This window comes from Ammospiza nelsoni, chromosome 24 (genome assembly GCF_027579445.1).
Source record: "Ammospiza nelsoni isolate bAmmNel1 chromosome 24, bAmmNel1.pri, whole genome shotgun sequence".
Taxonomy (NCBI): Eukaryota; Metazoa; Chordata; class Aves; order Passeriformes; family Passerellidae; genus Ammospiza; species Ammospiza nelsoni.
The window spans coordinates 7,523,404-7,546,722 of NC_080656.1; positions in this window are offsets into that span (position 1 = coordinate 7,523,404).

Genomic DNA, 23,319 nt, shown 5'->3' on the forward strand with positions numbered 1-23,319 from the left:
TGTCCTTCAGGGCTCGGTTTGTCCTGCAGGGCTGGGTCTGTCCTGCAGGGCTGAGTTTATCCTGCAGGGCTGGGTTTGTCCTTCAGGGCTCGGTTTGTCCTACAGGGCTGGGTCTGTCCTGCAGGGCTGGGTCTGTCCTTCTGGGCTCGGTTTGTCCTGCAGGGCTGGGTTTATCCTGCAGGGCTGGGTTTGTCCCACTGGGCTGGGTCTGTCCTGCAGTGCTGGGCTGGCTTTGTCCCACTGGGCTGTGAATTGGGCACCTTCTAAACCGTTTTTTCTCACCCTCCCAGCTCTCCAAGGGGCAGCAGAGGGATGAGGACAGGAGTGAGCCAGGAGCAGCCCAATCCCACGGGATGGAGCCATCCAGGTGTCCTTGGAGGCAGGAAAGGGGCAAGGGAAGGACAGCCTGAGCAGGGCTGAATTACCCAGACAGGAGGGATAGTCACAAGGAGGGACAATCACATGGAAATTGCAGGTGAGGTGAGGCCGGCCTGGCTCTGCAGCCCTGGGATGAGCTCAGGCACACGAGGTTCCCCTCTCTAAAGCAAACACTGCTGCTGAGGCCAGGCAGGCAGGAGCCCTTCTCTGTTAATTATCTGCATGGTGGAGGCTGCTCAGTTGCCAGTGCATCGAGCTGCCGGGCACGCTGGGCACATCCCTCCTCCAGGTTAAGTGCTAATTACACCTAATTAGCCGCAAATAAATATTTTATATGCTCTGGACTACTGCGAGTGACCAGCAGAAGCCTCTCAGAGCTGGAGAGCTCCTCAGCAGCTGCAAGTCCTTGCTGCAGGGTCCCCTCAAAGGCCAGCACGGCTCTTGCTGCTAATGCCTGTAAATGCTGGGCACACCCTGGAATTCCTGCTGCATCCTCTGTGTGTGTGTCCCAGGGATTCCCTAATGCCTGTAAATCCTGGGCTCACCCCTGGAATTCCTGCTGCAGCCTCTGGATTCCCGTGGTCCCAATGCCTGGAATTCCTGCTGCATCCTCTCTGTGTGTCCCAGGGATTCCCGTGGCCTCTCACGGCTCCTGGCAGGGAGGAGGGCTCAGCACCGCGGCTCTGCCTTGGTTACGTTGTGTTCTGCAATAAACAGCAGCGAGTGTTCATTATTATTTAAACACGCCGTGCTTCCCCAGCCGTATTTGGGCGGCGTTTTTGCACAGCATATGTTGGAATTTACAGTAAGTGCAGCCGCTCCACAGTCAACATTTGGTTTCTCTCACCCACAGACTGCAGAGCTAATTAGGGGAGGTTTCCCCTCGTTATCCCGGCGAGGTCAAGCGCAGAAATTTGCATTTTGCGGAGATCGGGAGCAGCGGTGGCAGAGCTCATCGGGCTGGAATGAGGCACGGAGATCCCATCATGGGGCACAGGGGGCTCAGCCCCATGCCAGGCTCTCCCAGAGGATGCCACATGGTGAGGAGGAAGAAGGGGAAGGAGTGGGAGCCTTCATCCTGGCTGAGAGAGAGATCACAGAGCCACAAACCCATCCAGGCTGTAACAGACCTCACGGGTCCAAGCTCTGCTGAGCAGCACCATTCACTAAACGGTGGAGATCTTGCTCTGAGCTGTCTCAGCCCCCTGTACTCCTCCAAAGGGAAATGTCAGGCCTGACTGCAAAGCTTTGTGCCCACAGCAGCCAGGGAAGGGCTGCCAGGGCTCTGTGCTGCCCTTGATCCTCTGCCCTCTGGCTTTATCCTGCACTGAGCTCCCCAGGCACTCCAGGAGCAGGGTAAATGCGGGCACTGGAGCCTGTCCTGCTGTGTTTGCACAGCCCATGGTGCACAGCATGCAGGCACAGGCCTGGAGACTGCAGAACCGAGTGAAACCTCCTCCCTGAGCTGTCTCAGAGGGACACAGAGCCCCCCATCCAGGCACAGGCTGCAGAACTGAGTGAAACCTCCTCCTTGAGCTGTCTCAGAGGGACACAGAGCCCCCCATCCAGGCACAGGCTGCAGAACTGAGTGAAACCTCCTCCTTGAGCTATCTCAGAGGGACACAGAGCCCCCCATCCAGGCACAGGCTGCAGAACCGAGTGAAACCTCCTCCCTGAGCTGCTTCAGAGGGACACAGAGCTCCCCATCCCTGGCTGCTGCAGCAGTCCCACCTCTCTGTGAGCACCCACAGCCCAAGGAAGGCTCCTCCTGAGCAGGGTCAGCCCTGCTCCTTGCTCCAGACCTGCTCTCCAGCTGCTCTCAAACTCTATTTAGGTATTTCCACGTTAATTCCAAGGAGAAGGGCTCAAAAGTTCAGAATGGGAGAGAGGGATCTTTGATGTAGGAGGCTCTTGTCTCCGCAAAAAGCTTTATGTTATTATGTAAAACATAAAGGGCATTCGTTAGGAAACCGTGCTGCTTAATTTAGGAGCTCTGTCCTCTCAGGCTCTTCCCCCTCCTTTGTTTAATGAGCGAGGGGGAGGCAGCTTTGCTTGAGAAATGAACTTTTCACTCCCAGGCTCAGAGAGGGGGGCTTGTGGTGGGAGCAGAGGTGACACCGCAGCCTGCCCTGGCCCTGGGGACACCTGGAGCAGGAGGGAAGGTGGTAAGGGGGACCGGGAACCCTTAGCACAGCAATATTTGCTTTTCCACAAGGGAAACTCACCAGGGTTTGCCGCTTTGTTTGTTTGCTCTGGTGCTGGTCTGGGAGCACCCCAAGGATGGTGACCAAACAAAAGCTGGTCAGTTGGTGCTGCCTGGCTGTGCCTGGGCACCGTGGGGCTGGGCAGGTGGGGGGTCACCCTCCTCACCCTGCCCATGCCCTGCTGGGGCACAGAGGCCAGGGTCAGCACTGGCTCTGCATCCCCTAAAGCCCAGATCTCCCCTTGGGGCTCAGCCTGGTTCCAGACAGGGCTCACAGCCCCACTCAGCAGGGAAAAGCTGTTCCAAGTGAAGGAACATTCCAGTGCTGAAGGAAGGAGTCCCCCTGCCCTCCCCAGCCAGGTCCTGCCTCATAAACCCAGGCCCAAGTGATTTAGGAGCGGCTTTGCCACCCCTGCACAGTCCCCAGCACTGCACCCCCTGCCCGAGGGGAGCCCTCCCAGCTGTGCAGGGGACAGGGAGCAGGGCCTGATGCACATTTGGTGCTGTGTCCTCGAAATAACACCCAGAGCTTGCTGGAGAGTCCCTCAGATGCACCCAGGATTGCTCAGAGAGGAGCAGCAATAATCACCACAACCCAAAGACAAAAAAAAAATAAAATCAAAGGCTAATGCTAAAAACTCTCCTTTAATCTTTGTGCTTCCAGATGTCGTCTCCCTTTCATCTAGGACTTTGCTGTTCACTACAGTTACAGAAACCATGAGGCTGAAAGAGGGGAGGAAAAAAGAAGAGATTAAATTAATGAGCAGGTAAGCGGGTTTATCATTTTGTCTGATCCTTCCTTCCTTCCTGCTAATTTCTCTGAGCCAATTTGGGAGGCAGAGCCTGATGGCAACTTTGCCTCAGACTGTTGTATCCCTTTTCTTCCTTCCATCATTTATCCCAATGATGATAATGCCTGATGGAGGGCCAGGGCAGCGGGGGGGGTGTTGGCAGAGAAAAACATTTGCCTGCATAAAGATAATGAAATGGGCACTTTGGGCTTCTGGTGCCTGTGTCTGGGCTGTGCCGTGGTTAGGCTGCAATGAGCAAGGGCACAAACACCGGGAACGTGCAAAGGGCTGGGACAGGAGCACCAGAGTGGGTGCCCAGCACTGGGGCCAGTCTGGCAGCTGACGGAGCCCCAGCTCGTCGGTTCTGAGCCGGAGGCAGGAATGAGCTGGTGCCAGGCGTGCGGATGGCTCGCGGCGTTCTCACTCCCTGTGCCGGGGCTGAAATGAATTCTCCTGGGGCCTGGTCACCCCGTGGGTCAGCAGCCAGGCTGGGCAGTGCTCAGTGCTCACCCAGCCTGCTGCAGGTCCCTGCCGGCCCTCCCTGCTCTCACTGCCTGGCCTTGCTGGGCTGCTGCAGGAGGAAGATGAACGCTCGCTCGCGCAGCAGAGCATTTACCAGGAGGGCGCTTCCCCACCAGACAGGTGGGTTCATAAATCCTCAGCCCCTTCCAGACAGGAGCAGATTGCTGCCTGCCCTCGGTGGGTTTGGCTCAGAATTGAATTACAGGCTCTGCATGAGCCCCTGCGGGGACAGGTCCTGCTCAGGAGCCACTGCATCCTCCCATGGCAGGGACAGGCTTCTCCCCTGCTCTGGCACCATCCCCCTGAGCCCCTGCAGTCCCAGCCTGCTGATCCTGGCTGGGGGATCCCTGAGAGCCGCCCTGTGCTTGGATCCGTGCTCAGGACCGGCTCCTCTTCCTCTCCTGAGCTTCTCCCATAATGATGTTTGTTCCAAAGCTGTTTTCCCCTTGGTTCCTTCCACCTGCTGCCTCCTTCCAGCCCAATTAGTGCTGTGTTGGTGGTTCCTTGAATGTCAGTGACGGTGTCCGTGTGCCCCTGGCTTTGAGGTCGGTCCCTCAGCCCCGTCAGGCACTGTCTGACCCATCCCTGTTTCATCTTCTCCTGCTGGTGCTGCCTGGGCTGCTCTGAGCTCCTGGAGCTGACTCCAAAGTAGAAAGCGTTTCAATTAAGAAACTTTTATTTTTTTGGGACTCATTAAAAGAGAGAGAGAAAGGGAGAGGGTTATTTTTTTCCTCCTTTGTGGTAATTATTATTAATGGCCTTTCCTTTTAGCAGGGTTTGTTACCCCGGTGCAGGAGGGGGGTGCTGGCAGGCTCTGGCACAGGGGGTGTAACTGGAAGTGACGGGGAACGATGTCTCCTGCATGATTTCATTAGCAGGAGAGCACATCTGAGGGAATCACGATTCCCAGCAGCTCCTGGGTCGTGCAGCACTGCAGGGCTGGGGAGAGGAGGAGGCTGAGAGCGGGCACCAAGAGCCTGGCTGTGCCTGCATCTCCCCCGTCTCCTGCTGGAGACAGCAATCCTCCTCTCCCAGGGAGCCTTCAGCCCTGCCAGCACACCCAGCCACGCTGCCAGGCCCTGAGGGTGACCCTGTCCCAGCCCCTCTGTCCATCCTCATGGGGTGTCCCCCTCTCCCTGCCCATCAAAGCATCCGTGGGCACAGCGCCATGTGTGACCCAGTTCTGCACCCAGAGCACCCCTGCTGCTGCTGCAGAGCTGGAATTCTGAGTAATCCCGCTGATCAGAGGCTCCCACATCCCCCAGGTACAGCAAACACCAGCAGGGCTCAGCCAAGGGCATCCTCTGTGGAGCAGAAAGCAGAAAATGGGGCAGGTCTGGGAGCCAGCTCTGCCCTCAGCCTCACTGGGAAAGCAGCCTGAGCAGGTGGCAGCCTGTGCCAAACGTGCAGCTCCTGTGCTGCTGGGCGGGAGGGGCTGCACAACATGGAGAGGAGCAGCAGCTGCTCTGGGGAGGCTCCAGGCTCTGGGGAGGAAGGAATTGCATGTGCTCCCACAGTGCTTCCTTGTGCTGACCCCGTGGCTTTGTTCTGCTGTGGATAAATCCCATTTTCTGAGCCAAATCTGCAAAAGGAGCCTGCACTCAGAGAAATGAAACCCCTCGTGTGCCCCGTGCTGCCACTGAGCAGTGACAGGGCCGTGGCTCTTTGGGGCTACAGCAATCCAGCAGAATGCAGGGATTGACCCCCACCCAAATGGGGCAGCCCATCCCCTGCCCACCCCAGGCCCTGCTCTCCTCATCTGGGGAATCTGGTCCGAGCTCTCTGCACACCCTCAGGATGGCTTTGCCACAGGTGACAGCAGAGAACTGCTTTATTATTCTTCTTTTATGATGTTCCTAATGAAAGCTGAGGCTCTGGAGAAGGATGGCAAGGCCTTTCCCTGACCCCACCACACTCCCTCATTGCCCTTCAGGGATGGGCAAACACCCAGTGATAAACACTTGGCTAATGGGCACGGCTCCACCTCATCAACATCACCTCCTGCCCGCACTAATTGTCCTGCCTGTCACTGCTCCTTGCGCGGTGACAAACGCTGGGTTTGATGGAGATCAGCTCCTCCTCACTCCTCAGCCATCCCTCAGCCAGGGATGGGGCACGGGAGCAGCCCTTGGCAGAGCCTGCCCCTCTCCATCTCCACCTGCTCATCCATAACAGCCAGCCCAGACCAATTCCTGCCCCGGGCACCTTTCCCCAGCCACAGCCGCTTTGTTTCCTGGAGCAGGAGCAATATTTATCCTTCCCCGTGCTGCGAGACCGAGCGAGCGCTTGATAGAATTAAAAGGCAACTCATTTAAAAGCAATGCAAGAGCAGCAGTTGGATTACCTGGGAAACTCGTGGCTGCAGGGTCATTTTCCGGTAATAATTTGCTGTGGACTTAAAATATGACCTTGTGTTTCTTGTGCTGGAGCAGAAGCTGGCCAGGCTCTCAGGAGATGGATGGGTGCCCGAACGGCCCCAGAGTCAGGAGTCTTGTTGGCAGAGCTCTTGAAAGGAAGTATAAAGAAAAAAAAAATCGAATCCGAGTGCTCAGCTGAAGATAAGGAAAAAATCCGCAACCTGTGAGAAACTTCAGAGCCCTGGCAGAGGAGAAGCCGAGCAGAGTGTGGCAGTGAGAGCAGCAGAAAGGAAAGCGCTGACCTCTGGCCCTGGCAATAGCGAGGATTTCTTTAGATATAAAGAAGAAAGAAAGACTGTGATTGCTGGTAATGTGCTGTGAAAGAAACATTTCTTCTCAGCCTCCAACCTGCCAATTGAAGCGTGAGTGAGGAGCAGGACACGGCCAGGGAGGCTCTGAGATGCTGCTGCTGCCCCAGCCCCGGAGCATCCTGCATCCACAGGGCTGCTCCAGCTTCCAGAACAGCCAGAACCCACCAGGCCCAGCCCTGCTGCCCCAAAGGAGCCCCCAAGGAGCCCCAAAGCCGTCCCTGCCCTCCCCACCCCGGGGTGGGTGTGCTGGCCCGGCAGGACGCGGTGATTGTCACATCAGAGGCTCTGCTCCCCCTTGGAAAGCAAAAACAGCACCAGGATTTACCTGGAAGGTTTGTCAGGAAGGAAATCAAACCAACTCCTAACAAACCCCTCTTCAGAAATTATCTCACTGAGTTAATGATGTAAGAAGGCTGCAAGATCCAGCTGGGTGAAAAAAATCCTCCAGCTGAGATTCTCTAACAGCTTCCCGTGGTGAGGAAGTTATTAAAAATCCTGCCCTGGAGAAGGGCCCCCTCTCTGTTAGCAGCTCCCATCGCCCAGGTGACGATTCAGAGATTTTCTGAGGTGTTTGCAGTAAAGAAAACTGATTTATAAAATAATGGTAAAAAACCCCCCTAACTTGGCTGCTCTGCATGGTTTTCCCTCGTCTCCATTTTTTTCAGCTGAAGCTGCAGTAAAACTAAAGAATCATTTCCCGTGTTTAACCAGTGGGTTTCGTGTTGGAGTGCCTTTGAGATACCTGCCCTCCAAAATATATGGTGTTGCAGGAGAAAAACAAGGAAAAAGACGAGGAAAGGTGGCATTTGGGCACTCCAAGGGAGCACCAGAAGAAACCAGCTGGGCTTGGTGGGGGTAAAATCCTGCTAGTGCTGCAGGATGGGTGCAGAACTGGCCACAAGGGAGGGCAGAGAGCCTGCAGGGCTGAAGAGCCTTTTCCCCAGTGCTGGGGCAGGGGCTTATGGTCCCCAAGACCCCCGTCCAGCCCTCCAAGACTCCTCCAGCCCCCCTTGTCCTGCAGGCAGCCATGGGAACCATCAGCACACCTCCTTGGGTGTGGATCCATCCCTTGGAAACGCCACCAGGGGCTCACACGGTGCCATTGTGGGCACCAGAGTCACCCACAGCCAGAGGCCTGAGGGGCACCCAGGTGTGCACAGGCGCTGGCAGAGCCCACAGATGGTTTTTCCCTAAAAATCCACGTCTTTCCCCAAAGCTCGCAGCCTGCCAGGGTCCCCGGCTCCCTGGCTGGGGACGCAGCTCATCCCTGTCAGAACATCCCAGCGAGCCTGTTGGGCTGTAAATCGCTGCCTGCCGAGCACCCAGGACAGCACATCGGACCTAACTTTACCCCAGAGAGCCAATTAGTGCAGATCTGGCACTAACCCGGGTAATTACCGCCTGATCAGGTGCTGCTGCTGTCTCCGGGCAGATGAGGCTCCGGAGCCATCTCTGGAGGCAGTGGCAGCTGTTCGATGGCCTCACCTCCATCCCCAGGGCCTCTGGGGGGTGCAGGGAGAGCTGGGGCTGTCCCTGTGGAGCACCCTGAGGGTGCCTCTCACAGCTTCCCTCTGCTCCAGCCTCCACCAGAGCAGGGCATCTCCTCCTGGGCTGACAGAGCCCATCCTGCTCCTCCTGCTGCAGGCAGGGTTTGTCTGCAGGAGGGTTTGCAGCATCCCTGGAGGAGCACAGGGGATGCTCAGAGCCCAGGAGGAGCGAGGAACCCAGAGCTGGGGGGCTCTGAGCCTCTCTGTGCTGCCTTTGTCCTGGCCATGGGGACGGTGGGAGTGCTCCAGCCACGCCTGTGGTTTGTGGGATTCCCTCACGAGGAGGGAAGGGACCCGAGCAGATGGACTGGGGAGGAGAAAACAGGATTTTGGTGCAGGATTTGGCCATGGGGATGGTGGGAGTGCCCCAGCCACGCCCGTGGTTCAGGATTCCCCTGATGAGGAGGGAAGGGACGCGAGCAGATTTGATTGCGGAGGAGAAAAGAGGATTTTGGTGCAGGATGGAGTGCGGGGTGGGGCTGCCAGCCCCGTCAGACTGGATCCAGGAGGGGAAATGGGGTCAGGCCCTCGCACACGTGTTAGGGCTGCTCACGTCGGTGCAGCTGATGCCTCTGAGAGCAGCACATCTCCCCCAGAGGGGTCTGCAGGCTGCCCCGGGCTGCTCCCCTGCTCCAGCCCCAGCGCTGGCATGGGATCATCCTTCCCAGTTCTGAAACCTGAAGCTGAGGCTCGCTGGGTGAGTCTGGACTCATTCTGAGCAGGCCAGGGGATGTTTGGGTATAACTGGAGTCATCATCCTGAAACCAGGACCATATAACACCAGGAACAGAGCAGTAAAGGATCCTAAACCTCCCTGACGGTTCTGGTGGTTAATGTCTGCCTGTAGCTTAATTACACCATCAATTCCATTAAATAGCACAGTAACAACCAGGAATTTAATGAATACATAGAAAAGAATAAATTGGACTCACAGTGTAACTGATATTCCTTTATGGAATCAGAGGAAACTGAAACACAGGTTCAGTTTCTTTTTAGTAAAAGTAGAGAAAGAAATCCATTAAAATGAAAGGTTTGGGCTGTAGCAGCAGTGGCTCCAAACCTGTGGTGCCTTGGGGTGGCCCTGCCCAGAGGCTGTGACTGCCCATGCAGGGCATGGATGAAAGCAGAGGCTCCCAAAAAGGGGCACGGCTGTGGCAAAGGCAGCCAGGTGTGTGTGCCACCCTTGCCTCAGCTGCCCCAGCACGGAGCCAGCACTGCCAGGCTGGTCCTGATGCTCTGCATCCCCTCCCAGCCTACAGGCACATCCCTCCCTTCCCTTGTCTTAACTCCACGCTTTGGTGGCAGACGTGTTTGCTTTTTTTGCTTAAATAACCGCGCACTGTTTGCTCTCGAGGTGTTGGAGCACCCGGACAATTTCCCCCGTGTTGACGAGGAGCAAACAGTCCGGCAGAACTGGAACAAGCAGAACGAGCGATGTTTGCACAGGAAATCCAGAGGTGTTCCCGACCGCGGCTTCACGGAGAGGGGACCGCGACCAGGGATGCTCTGGGCAGGGCAGAGAGCAGCGGTCCCGGGCTGAGCCCAGCCTTCCTGAGCTCCAGATTATCCCAAAGGAGCAGGGCAGGGCAGAGAGCAGCGGTCCCAGGCTGAGCCCAGCCTTCCTGAGCTCCAGATTATCCCAAAGGAGCAGGGACAGAGAGCAGCGGTTCCAGACTCCAGCCCAGCCTTCCTGAGCTCCAGATTATCCCAAAGGAGCAGGGACAGAGAGCAGCGGTTCCAGACTCCAGCCCAGCCTTCCTGAGCTCCAGATTATCCCAAAGGAGCAGGGACAGAGAGCAGCGGTTCCAGACTCCAGCCCAGCCTTCCTGAGCTCTAGGTTATCCCAAAGGAGCAGCGGTCCTGGGCTGGGCCCAGCCTTCCTGAGCTCCAGGTTATCCCGAAGGAGCAGGGCAGGGCAGAGAGCAGCGGTTCCAGACTCCAGCCCGGGCTCCCGCAGCTCCAGATTATCCCAAAGGAGCAGGGCAGGGCAGAGAGCAGGCAGCTGCAGGCAGGAGGGCAGCTGGGCAGCCTCCCATCGCTGCTTTGCGGGTATGAGATCCTTTCGGCACCCGGAACAGCCTCCCGTCCCTCTTTCGGGTACAGTATCCCTCTCTGCAGGTACAATATCCTTGTTTGCGGGCACAACATCCCCCTTTCCGTGCACAATATCCCTGTTTGGGGCTACAATATCCCTGTTTGCGGGTACAATATCCCCCTTTTCCCTGTACAATATCCCTGTTTGGGGGTGCATTATCCCTGTTCCCGTGTACATTATCCCCTTTCCCTGTACAGTATCCCTGTTTGGGGGTGCATTATCCCCCTTTCCGTGTACATTATCCCCTTTCCCTGTACAGTATCCCTGTTTGGGGGTGCATTATCCCCGTTCCCGTGTACATTATCCCCTTTCCCTGTACAGTATCCCTGTTTGGGGGTGCATTATCGCATTATCCCTGTTCCCGTGTACATTATCCCCTTTCCCTGTACAGTATCCCTGTTTGAGGGTGCATTATCCCCCTTTCCGTGTACATTATCCCCTTTCCCTGTACAATATCCCTGTTTGGGGGTGCATTACCTGTTCCCGTGTACATTATCCCCTTTCCCTGTACAATATCCCTGTTTGGGGGTGCATTACCTGTTCCCGTGTACATTATCCCCTTTCCCTGTACAGTATCCCTGTTTGGGGGTGCATTATCCCTGTTCCCGTGTACATTATCCCCTTTCCCTGTACAGTATCCCTGTTTGGGGGTGCATTATCCCCGTTCCCGTGTACATTATCCCCTTTCCCTGTACAGTATCCCTGTTTGGGGGTGCATTATCCCCGTTCCCGTGTACATTATCCCCTTTCCCTGTACAGTATCCCTGTTTCGGCGCCCCTGGCGAGGCGGGGATGCGGCGGGCGGCGGTGACCGATGCGCGGGGCTGATTGCCTGGATGGCGATGCTGAAAGGGGTCGCGACTCCCTAAGTGCTCGTCAGGATGAAGGATGACAGCCTCAGACAGCGAGCCACTTCCCTCCTCTCCCGCAGCTAATGAGTGCTCTGGCGGCCACGGCTGCTGCTGCTTTTACTTTACTTTCCCTTTGTTATTTCCCTCCCCGCTCATTTGTTTAATTAATTTATTTGTTTCAGGTTTCTCCCTCCTCTCTGCCCCCGACCGCCCTCCATCCTTTCCCTGCTTTTCCTCTGGCTTCTGCAGCTATTTGTGTTGGATCCCGAGCAGTTAACGCTCTGGAAATTTAATTCGGCATTTGGATGGATCCTGAGGGCTGAGCCTGTGCTGGATGTGGGTCCCCCTGGCCCTGCTGCTCTCTCCTGAGGCCACTCTGCGGTGGGCAGGGGGACATGGGAGCCCCCAAGGGGACACAGGAGCCCTCCCAGCCCCCAGCAGCAAGGATCCCCTGTTCCCAGTGGAGGAACTGGGATGGGATGGGGTGGGATGGGATGGGATGGGATGGGATGGGATGGGATTGGATGGGGTGGGATGGGATGGGATGGGATGGGATGGGATGGATGGGATGGGATGGGGTGGGATGGGATGGGATGGATGGATGGGATGGGATGGATGGGGTGGGATGGGATGGGATGGGATGGGGTGGGATGGGATGGGATGGGATGGATGGGATGGGATGGGATGGGATGGGATGGGATGGGATGGGATGGGATGGGATGGGATGGGATGGGATGGGATGGGATGGGATGGGATGGGATTGGATGGGGTGGGATGGGATGGGATGGGATGGATGGGATGGGATGGGATGGGATGGGATGGGATGGGATGGGATGGGATGGGATGGGATGGATGGATGGGATGGGATGGATGGGGTGGGATGGGATGGATGGGATGGATGGGATGGGATGGGATGGAATGGGATGGGATGGATGGGATGGGCATCCATGGGAGCTGAGGGAGGAGGAGGCTGGCAGAGATGCTGTGGTACCCAGGCAGAGCCAGAACTCCCCATCCATACCCTGAGGAGAAGCTGCCCAAAGCAGGGAGACCCCACTGACCCCTTTTCATCCCCTATTGGACAAGTGAGTGCTTGAGGAAGGGCTGCCTTCCCTGGATTTGCACATAAAGGCTCAGAAGTGTGAGCAGGCACTAATAAATTACTCCCTGGATTGACAGTTTGAGGCTTTTTTTTTTTTCCTACTGTAAAACAAGTACAAAATATGCCAGGCTCATTCTTGCTGCTTTTTTTTTTTTAAGGATCGGTTAGACACAGGGACTCCAGAGTGAATAAACTGGGATTTATGTCCCCGTCAGTCGGATCCTTAAACTTCCTAAGTGCTTAAAACATACACATTTTAACTTGAAAAATTACCAGGTTTGTCTAAGGGAAAATTTCAGCATAAAACAGGAAACTCATTTGAAGGGAGAAATTCTCCAATGAAGCGAACCCAGGCAGTCATAAAAAAGTTAAACCAGGCATAAAGGGAAATGTCAGATGTGTGGGAGAGCCAGATGTCTCTCTATTTTTTCTCTTTTTTTTTATATTTTTATAACCTAGATCAGATTATAGGAGAATATATGAATGTATCTCGCAGGGAGGGGGATGCAGCACAAGGAGGAGGATTTCGTTCCCAGCCTGTAACTTGCTGTAACGTGGAGCACTCTACAAAGAAAAACATTTTTTTATTTCTAAATAAAGCACTTTAGAGTGACACATTTATTGCTGGCAAAGAATTACTCAAATAAGAGACATTGTCAGCTATTTATTTTAAAAGCTTTTTTTTTTTTTTTTTTAGTTTGGGGAAAAAAGAAAGATCAAAACCCCTTTCCATGCTTCACAATATTCCCTTAAAAGCTTTAAAATAAAGTGGGGTGCTTTTTTTTGCTCCTGGGCTGTGTTTTTGGTGTGTGTGGGGCTCTGCAGCACGGGGAGCCTGCAGGGAGATGGAGTGTGGATCCTGCAATGGCCAGAGCTGCTCCAGGGTGGCTCCCTCTGTGTGATGGAGCCCAGGAGGCTCAGCCAGAGGGAAGGAGCCCAGGTGGAGATGCAGGAGGCCAAGGGATCCTTGCCTTGCCCTTCCCTCCCTGTCTGACTCCAAACCACCTTGGATTTGTCCGCACTGCTCTGGATTTGTTGTTTCATTAGCTTTTCATCTCAGCTACTTTCTTTCCCCCACAGATTATTCTATTCCTCTTGCTATCCCCCTCTCCTGCTCCTTTTGCTCTGTAATTGGATCATTTGCAGTTTATAGGAAGGATGAGAAACAAAAGGTATTGACAACGTGAGCATTCAAAATCATATGTCAAGCTCAAAAAAAGGAGATGAAAAGAAAATCTGGATCTTCTTTCTTTGCATTCTGATTTCTGAACCTGCAGAGCTCATTAGTTTCCTGTGATTGGGGTTTTTCTTTGTCTGTGGGAACCAGAAACCTACTTTTAAGGAGAGCTGTAGTCAGTTGACTCCAGTGATGAGAAACAGTGAAGTAAAAGCCCATGGTAAGTGCTCAGCATTAAACTCAGCTCTTCTCTTCTCTTCTCTTCTCTTCTCTTCTCTTCTCTTCTCTTCTCTTCTCTTCTCTTCTCTTCTCTTCTCTTCTCTTCTCTTCTCTTCTCTTCTCTTCTCTCTCTTCTCTGGCACAGTTTTACATCCAGGCCCAATGCTCTTCCCACTGGCCCCTGAAAATCCCAACCAGCTGTTCTCTGGAAGAAAACAAATGGAATTTTTTATTGTGGATTCCTTCTACCTACCAGCAACTGCCCAGGAGGGTGGCACAACACCAACCCCTCATTCCCAGAGAAAGGGGAGCTCCCTGCGAGCCCCAGCTGCAACTGCCAAGTTCCAGCCTCACTTTCTGCTGCCTCTTGTGCCAGGCTCCCTCTCCAGAGCTGCTGGGGATGGGGAAGCGTGTGGAAGGCAGGGCTGGAGCTCAGCCCTGGCTGCACTCGGGACGCCCTGCCAGCCCTGACCAAGCCTCACACCAATTACTGCTGGCGTGAGCCCAAGCCATCCATCTCAGCAAATTTCCCTCCAGGGGCCGCCCCATTAATAGCAAATAACTAATTATTGCTGTCAGCTTTAATAAAAAAACATCAGTTGAAAGATATTCCCCCCCCCCCCCCCCAACTTTCCATTGCTGTATAAATTACAGGAGACAAAACTAACTTCTAAATTGAGTAATTCCAGACATTTGTCAGACTCCAAGAAATGCTTTAATTAGCGTTGGTTAATAAAGTGTTTAGGTAATTAGGAGAACATTTGTCCTGCCTGTGCAGATTTTTTCCTCTTGCTTACGACAACTCAAAAAAAATTAATTGGAGTCCAGGCTTCAGGAATTACAGGGCATTTTTTGGTGCTTTCTTGGTGAGACCGTTAATGATTCTGGGGGGAGTTGCCTGTAGTGATGGAGTTCTGGAATCCTTCCCTCCTCTCTCTGGCTGTTTTGTCTGACGTGGGGAGCAGGAGCTCTGGGGATGGATCAGAGGCAGCCCCAGCAGCTGATTCCCTCTGGGGGTCTGTGTCTGCAGCACGGGGCTGTGCCAGCCACAGCAGCGGCCTGGCTCTGCTCCTGGGCTGAGCTGAGCTGGGCTGGGCTGGGCTGGCAGCACACAGAGCTGTCACCCTGCCAGGAACTGGCACTGAGACCCCAGCCCCACCCTGGTGCTGCTGCTGCTGCCAGCTGCTGCCTGGAGATGGTCCCTGGCACAGGCTGTGTGCCATCCATGGCACAGGCTGTGTGCCCTCCGTGGCACATCCATGGCACTGCTTCTGTCCCATCCATGGCACAGACTATGCGCCATCCATAGTACAGCCTGAACCCCATCCATGGCACAGATCATGTCCCATCCACGGCACATTCATGGCACTGCTTCTGTCCCATCCATGGTACAGCTTCTATCCCATCCCTGGCACATCCTGCATGCCACCCTGGCACCCCCAGCCTGCCCCCCATGGTGTTCAGGAGCACAGGGCTGCAGGAGGAGCCCAGCTGTTGGCCATGGGCAGGATCTGCCCAGGCTGCGGAATCAGCCCTGCCGTGGCTATAAAAGGTCTGTGCTGGGGGCTCTGAGTGCCGAGGGGAGCTCTGAGTGCTGCAGGGAGGGCAGGAGCACTGGAAGGGTTATTTTTAGCCGTGTTAGATAACAGGGCTGCAGAGGGCTGGCTGCTGGCGGGGCTGCAGCAATTCCTGTGGAGCAGAGCACGGGGCAGCGAGGGAGCACGGAGGTGAGGTGAGGCTCTTCCTGCTCACCGAGTCCACACTCCTCTGGAGGTTTCCGCCTTGCACTTGTGCTGCAGGAAGCTCTTCTCAGCTCTTGAAGCAGCTCCTCGTGCCTCTCTGCTCAGCAGGCTCTGGCACAGCTGCTGGAGCAGCCAGCTGAAACCAGCTCTGCTCGTCGGGCTGGGCTTGGTGCACAGCAAAGCGCAGATGCTTCTGCTTCACATGTTAAACATTTAAGAACCGGTTAGTCCTGAGGATGTCCTCATGGAAAGGTCTTCGCGTTGTGAGTTAACAAATCCCATGCAGGGGTGGCTCACATCCTGCCAAGCGCTTCCAGCAGGAGCTGCATCCTGCTGTGGTGCCGGGGTCGTGTCCTCGCCAGCTGCCTGGCACCAGCTCCTGCAGCTCCTCCACTCAATGCATTCAGTGACTCTGCAGTTAATTGGCTCGTCTGGGTTCCCACAGGAGGGTGGGAACAACGGGAAACATGCAGTTTTCTGGTCTGCTCTGGGCTGGTCACCGAGGGCGCTGTGTGCACCATGCCCCGAGTCCCTCAGGCTGTGCACTCCCTGAGCTCCCTCTGCACAAACCCTGTGCTCTCTGTGCCTTTCTCCTTGAGGAGCTCTGTGCTCCTGGTGCCTCATTCCCCCTGGGCAGAGAAGGGCTCAGAGAGGCTGCTTGGCTCTGGGATGCCTGATGGGACTCCCACCTCCAAGCTTTGGGTTTGTGCACAGCTCAGAGGACACGGAACGCTGCAGAGCCCTGGCAGGGAAGGGCAGGATGCGACTTCTGGCCCCTGCACCAGCTGGGCAAGGCGAAGGCTCCATGGGAACCCAAGCCAGCACTTTGCCATCCCTTAACCCGTGGTGATGTGTCACTGAGCAGCACATTGGCTCTAACGGCTCCCCAGGTAGATTTGGGAGAGCAACGAGTTGAACATAAAAAATCCCTTTATTATTGCCATTTTGCTTTTATATACCCATCAAGCTTTCATATTTAATCTCCTACATCACAATAGCTGATCATTTTTAACATTTGACATTGATAAAGTGCCCAGTGCTATTATTCTGACATACTATAAAACATTACACCCATTTGCGATAGAAAAGGCAAAGAATCAATACTCAGCCCCATTTTGCAGTGCAGCAGTAAATCATGGGGAGACTAACAAATTGTTTTAAATATAAGCACCTTCAAGACCAATAAAGAAGCCAACAGATCCCTGTCCATTGTCACAGCTGTCAAACATCTTTACTGCTAAATGGGCATGGGGGGTGCCCAAACCTGGATCCTCTGGGGTCAGGCTCTTGTTGTGGGGTGTGCTGTGGGTTCCTTTGGGCAGCTGGAGGGGCATCAGGGCTGCCTCGCAGCTCTGCAGGGCACCAAACCCAGCAGCTAAATGAGGTTCAGGACTGAAGCTCCTGGCCCAGCAGAGAAAAGAAAATTGCAGCTCCCAGCTCAGCCCATGGCAGGGCTGTGAGGTCAGTGCTTCCTGGAGAAGACAGAAAACTCTCCCAGGTTGTTTATTTTGGTGCTGGAGAGCAGAGACCCTGCTGTGGGTGAGGGCAGCCCTGTTCTCCCAGCTGCTGCTCCTGAGTGGTGTCACCAGGTGTGCCTCTGGCCTGGGGACCTGGGGTGGTGTCACCAGGTGTGCCTCTGGCCTGGGTACCCGGGGTGGTGTCACCAGGTGAGTCCCTGGCCTGGGTACCCGGGCACTGCTGGCTGCTGGCACCTGGAGCCAGGGCAAGGCTGAGTGGGCACTGCCTGACACATCTCCCGTCCCTGCTGGCACCTCTGGGGGTTCCCAGCCCTGGCGCTCACCCCGTGTGTGTCCCTGTGTGACCTCCCCATCCATCTCCCCCCTGCCTGTGCTGCTCCTTAGTCAAGGGAAGGTAAAAGGAAAGGAAAAAGGGAATAATTTCCCATCTGAGGTGATGCAAACCTTGTGTGCATAGTTTAAAAACGTCTCTGGCACATCTGCTGTCAGAGAGCTCCTAAATAACACGGTTTACCTGGGCTGACTGATTTATAGGAACGGGGTTCCCAGACCCCAAGGATGACATTTTAAACACGTCTTCCTTTCATTTGTAAGGGATTAAATGAGCGTGTTTTGACAAGATTGATCAGACGGAGGTTCAGACGATTTCTCTTTGTGGCTTCAATCTATAGCTGGTGGAACTGAGAGAATATTCCTGGGTCTCATTACAATAATGCACGGCTGGCACCCCTGGAAATGAATGTTCAGGCAGTTCCCTGTGCCAGGGCTGCCCTGGGGAGGGGGATGCAGACCCCGGGTCATGCCCTGCCAAGGGGGTCCATCCACTCCATGCCTGCACATTCATTTCACCCCAGCCCCTCAGCTCTGTGCTCCCAGAGCACTGCTGAGCCATTGGCAGCAGCTGGGAGCACAGGGAGCTTCCAGTTCCTGTTTCTGCACAGCAAAGCGCTCCCTCCTCTTCCCTCCTCATCTGGAATGCTCTGGTTGTTCTCACCAGGAGCTGCATCTCCAGGGGCTGCGCCTGCTGCAGGTGGGGATGCTCCCGAGCCTGGTTTGCCTTTGTCCCTCATTCTGCAAACCATCCCGAGGCTGTGGGCACTGAGGCTGGATGGCAGGGGCGGCTGTGCCCCTGCAGGATGAGGGTTTTGGAGTTTATGCTCTTTGTTTCAAATTCACTGACTCTGTGACCACTGGCGTGGGCTGTCTGCCCTGCACAGCCTTAGGAAAAAGCACAGGAATCAAAACCATCTCTGAATTCAGGCCAATGTCCCCTGAAGCCCAGGAAGATCCAAAGCAGCCTGTTCCTGCCCCAGAAACACTCAGCCTTGCAGAGCCTGGCACAGAGGGGGCACTAAGTCACCGAGTGCTCCTTGTGGAGATGGGGATTTGCTGATCTGGCAGAGGCAAAGGCTCAGTGAGGAATCACCAGACCTTGGCAGGGCCGGGCTGCTCCTGCTCCTTCCCACACGAGTTGTGTTTTCTCCTCCTCGATGGCCAATTGCGATGATGCCCTCAGGCCCTTGGCCAAATGGGAATGGCAAAGGACTTTCCCCCAGCCTGCTCTTGGCCTGGGGACAGGATTTATGTGCTCCCTGCCTCCTTCCAGGCTGAGGAATCCCCTCCCCTCGGATGGCAGGGGAGGCAGCAGCCTGGGCACCGGCTGGCAATTTGCATTGCTGCATTATGCATGGGCAGAAGCGCAGGAATCAGGCAGGAGGAACAGGAAATCACTGCGGTGTGTTTAATCTGCAAGGTGAGATCGAAGTACTGTTTGTAGGCAGCCTTTAATGGCCCTCGATTGGCAATTAGTGCTATATTATCACATATCTTTAATAGAATATTGATGCTGTTGGCAGAGATATAATCCCAGTGTCAAGAGTGATTCCCCTCTTTCCTGTGTGTGCACTCATTAGGGGAGGGCCCAGCAGAGCTGAGGATCAGCCCAGCACCCTGATCAATCAGGATCAGCACTTCCACCAGGGCTGGGGGCATGGCAGGGATGCATACTCATTATTATTCATTATTATTAATGATTATTCATTATTATTAATGAGCTGCTGGGGAGGGAGGTGCCGGCCTGCTCTGACTCCTGCCAGCCATGGGGCTGGACCCAGGGAGAGCCTCCGGGATCTCAGGTGCATCCCAGATCCCAGGATGTCCCTGGAGCCCCAGCACAGCCATCAGAGCTCCCAGCCCATGATTCATTTACCTTGGGCTGCCGTTGGAAGGCAGGCGCAGCAATAACAAACACCAACAGCAGAAGTCAATCTCTATCCCCAGCGCCGTAATAAATGGGAAGTTAAACAAAAAAATCAATGCAGATCTGTTAATTCTGGGCACTCCTGGGTGTGCTCCAGAGCAGAGTCTGGCCCTGGGGGATGCTGCAGCTGGATCTCCCCTTGGGCGATATTCCCACAGAGCTGCACCTTCACCAGAGGCTTTTCCTCTGCAGGAAACCTCAAACTGCTCCTTGTCCCCAGAGCCACGAGCTCAGCAGGGTCCTGGGGGACCCCAGCCCTGCCCTGCTGGGGTTCAGCAGCTCTGATGGGTGTGGGAGGTGCCTCATCCCATGGGAGGGAGTTCCTGGCACACCTGAATGCCAAATGTCACCATGTATACCAGCAGGGGCTGATGGCAAAGGGCACCACAGAAGGACAGGGAGAGAGGAATTCCAGCACTAACCCTGACCCCAAGAGGAAGCTGGAGCCCCCTGAACAGGGCCCTGCTGCAGAGCTGAGCCCAGCAGAGGTTCCTGGGGGAACTGGGATTCTCTGCAGCCTCAGCGCTTCTGGTTTTCACCAGGATGAAGGCACTGGAATCCTGCAGAAACCACTGTAGTGAGAGACCCACACACAACATCCCACCCTGGAGACCGATCCACGGATCCCCAAACCCTGTCAGCTTCTGGATTGGTAAAATGGCTTTTGGAGAGGGCTGGAGGACTTCTCTTTGCATGGAACCCAAAGTCCTTCACCCGGTTTGGCCGGGCTGTCCCTTGTCTCCCTTGTCCCCCCGCTTCCCTCCACCAAGGGGAGCTGCAAACCCATCTCAGAAGGGTTCGAGCTTGGGGCTCGGCTGGAGCTCCTGGTGCGGTGGCAGCCCCGTTCCCCGTTCCCCGTTCCCCGTTCCCCGAGGCCATCCCGCAGCTGGGCTGTGCTCAGGCTGGCCCTGCCAGCACTGCTCACTCCTTACCCACAAACCCTGCTTGGAGAGAAGCCGTGGATGCGCCTCCATCACCTCCAGGAGCCCCAAACCCACTGCAGCTTTCCATGTCTTTTCTCCCTGATTTATTTCCCTTTTAGGTGGCTCCCTCCACCCCAGCAGCACTCAGGGCTCCTGGAAAATTTGCTTTGTGGTCTTTGAACAAACCCTGGAGATGGGATATGGTGGAAGGGAGCCACTACCAGGAGATTTCAGCTTCAAAGCCTGGGTGTGTTTAACTTTCAGCAAAACACCACGGCCTGAAATCTTTCCTGGGAAGGCACAAACGTCTGCAGCGAGGGCTCCCGGATGGTGACGGAGCAGCACATTAGCATAAATTTTCTCAGGAGCTGAACTGTCACAAGGCCAACCTTGAAAGCTATTTGGAGTATTTACAGCTTTTATGAAGCCCCCCGGGAGAGAATAATCTCAAAGCACTGCAGACACTGCTAGGAAGAACCGTGAAAAACATTCAATTTAGGAGCAGCTCTGCCTGCATCTCTGTTCTTTGTGAGCCCTTACTCCCACCAGCACTTCTGTCCCCACCTGGGTCTCCTCTGCCAGGGCACTGAGTCACAGCAAGGTGATGATGAGGATGGCACAAGCAGAGAATTTTGAGACTCGGCAGGGAAAAGGCAGCAGTGGGTGGAAGAAAGTGATGTCTTTGTGTGAATCTGTATTTGGAAATAAGAAACGGGGAGAAACATGGAAGAAGACAAAGCAGCTGAATTGTCTCAAAGCAGCTTGCTTTTCCTGCTTTTCCTGCTTTTCCTGCTTTTCCTGCAAGCATCAGTGGGTTTCGGAGTCTACCCAAACCATGTATCTCCTGTTACCCCATCCTCAGGATCCTGTAACCATGTCAACCAGAAGAGAAGACATGGAAAGCCAGCAAAAAGGGAAAAAAAAGAAAAAGAAAAAGAAAAAGGAAAGGAAAACTCAGCTTGAAAGCCACTGTGTTTTGGATTATGCAAGCACACGAGTACCTGATCTAGCTCCCGAAATTACAGGGTTGCAGAGTGTTCTGTTTACAGTGGGATGTCACAGGCTGTAATGAGCTGCTGTGTCATTATGGGAGCAGATGCCAAACAGATCTCAGCGTGTTTATGGAAAGGCTCTCTTGCTGTAGAGCTGCACAGGGGTTTCAGGCTCCTGGCAGGTTCAGAGGACAGAGATAATGCTTGTCCTGGGGGTGCGGGTGTGCAAACACAGCCCAGAACAGGGAGCTGCTCCCCTGGTACACAGAGACAGGCTGGAATATCCATCCCATCCCATCCCATCCCATCCCATCCCATCCCATCCCATCCCATCCCATCCCATCCCATCCCATCCCATCCCATCCCATTGATCCCACCCCACCCAAGAGCTGCCTGCTCTGTCTGCCACATTTCAGCCATGCTGCCACCACCCCTGGCATTCCCCTGGCACTCAGGAGCCCTGGGAACAGCAGCAACCCCAGCCTGTGTGGGATTCCTCACGCTGGCAGTGCCTCCCTCGGGAAGGCAGCACGGAGCAGGACCCGCGGGTGCCTCAGCGCTGCCGAGCTCTGGGAAGCTTTGGAAAACAGCAGCGTCGCTCCCTGCATGGAACCACCTGAGAGGAACAACAAGCAGGGCCCCTCTTTGCAGGTGTTTGCCAAAAAAATCAGCGTGTGCATGAATAGAGAGAGAAATAAAAGGTTTCTCGGAGCTCGTCTTCGGGGCGCAGCAGCGTGAGCGCATGTTTTATTCAGCGAGGAGCAGCTGCACTACCTGGAGCAGAAATTCAGCTTGTTGAGGCCTAATCTAGGTAGATCAGTGGAGCTTTGGAGAGTCTAAACAGCCAGAGAGCAGCAGATCTGGCCTGTATTGCAGGCAGGGTGCTCCCGCAGAGGGGTCAGCCCTGGTCTCACCCGGTGTGAGCCGGTGCCTGGGCAGTGCCCGCTCTCCATGGGAATTCCCTCAGTGCTGGCAATCCTGTGGGGCAGCTCTGCCCTCCAGCCTGGCACCCCGACTGCCCCAGTGGCACTGGGCTGTTTGTGCAATGCCCCTGTTGATCTGCTCTCCCCTCTGAGCTGGGATCAGGGCAGGACCCCAGGATGTGCTGCTGCTCCAGCCCAGCCCAGCCGGGAGCCAGGGCAGGGCTGACAGCTCTGTGCCTGCCACCCCACTCATCCCAGGCAGAAATGGGAGCGCTCCAGGCTGCAGCCTCTGCTGCTCGGGTCAGATGGATGAGGTCATGACATCCTTTCATTCTGCTCTCTGCTCTGGCGGGGCTTTGGAAGATAAAGTTAGCAAAATTCCTCCTGTTCAGGGCAAAGGGCAGAACTTGCAAAGAGAAAAGCCTGTCTGTGTGGGGGTGGTGTGGAGGAAGGCCAGGCTCAGGCTGGGTGTCCCTGGCACCCTCACCCTGCCTGCCGAGGGCCCTGATGAGGATGAGGAGGGTACCTGGGTCCCTGAACATGGGAGTTCCTCTCACCAGGGGCACACGGCACAGCACAGCCAGGTCCCATCCCTTGCCATGGACATGGAGGTTAAATAATCCCTGTGGGAAGGGCTCAGGAGCCGTTCTGGAGCCCCTTTCAGTAAGCAGCAGTAATGTGTGAGGATGAAGGAAGCAGAGGTCTGCGTGTGTGGAAGGGGAGAGAGGCGGGGAGGAAGGGGAGATTTTATTACTGAAATTTGCCAGAGAGGCTCTTTAATAACGTCATTCATCTTTCTGTCAAATACATCACATTAGTGTAGGGAAAAGGGACTTTGAGAAGATGAATTAAGACTTAAATACATTAAAATGACTTAAGGAATATTTAAATACAATACAATTTATTTTTGTGTAGGCTTGTTTCATGTCAAGCCGTGCTGTCTGAGGCTGTACAAAGCGTGTGCTCGGCTGTGCATCAGCAGTGCCACCTCCCATAGAAACGGGGCTCAAACCAGGCTTTGCTTTGGACCACAGATAGCGTGGATGCAATTAGCAGGCAGGGATCTGCTGCTGGCACTGCACGAAGCAGCCAAATTCCCTGCAAACGCCCCAGGGCCGCTCGGCACCGCGGGGATGCTCCGGGAGGGAAGTGCCGGCCCTGTCCCGGCCGTTTCACATTCCAGCCCACAGGTGACCTTCACCTGAGCGCCTCCACCTGCGGCCGCACCGAGGCACGGCAGCAACAACGGGGGCGGCTTTTCCTCGCTGTGTGAGACACCACCCTCCTCGCTGGGCTCTGCGAAGAGAAACAGCTCTGTGACCCCGCAGGGCACGGGCACAGCCCCGGGTTTGGCTGGAGTGTGCCCAGTGCTCAGCGCTGCTCCTGAA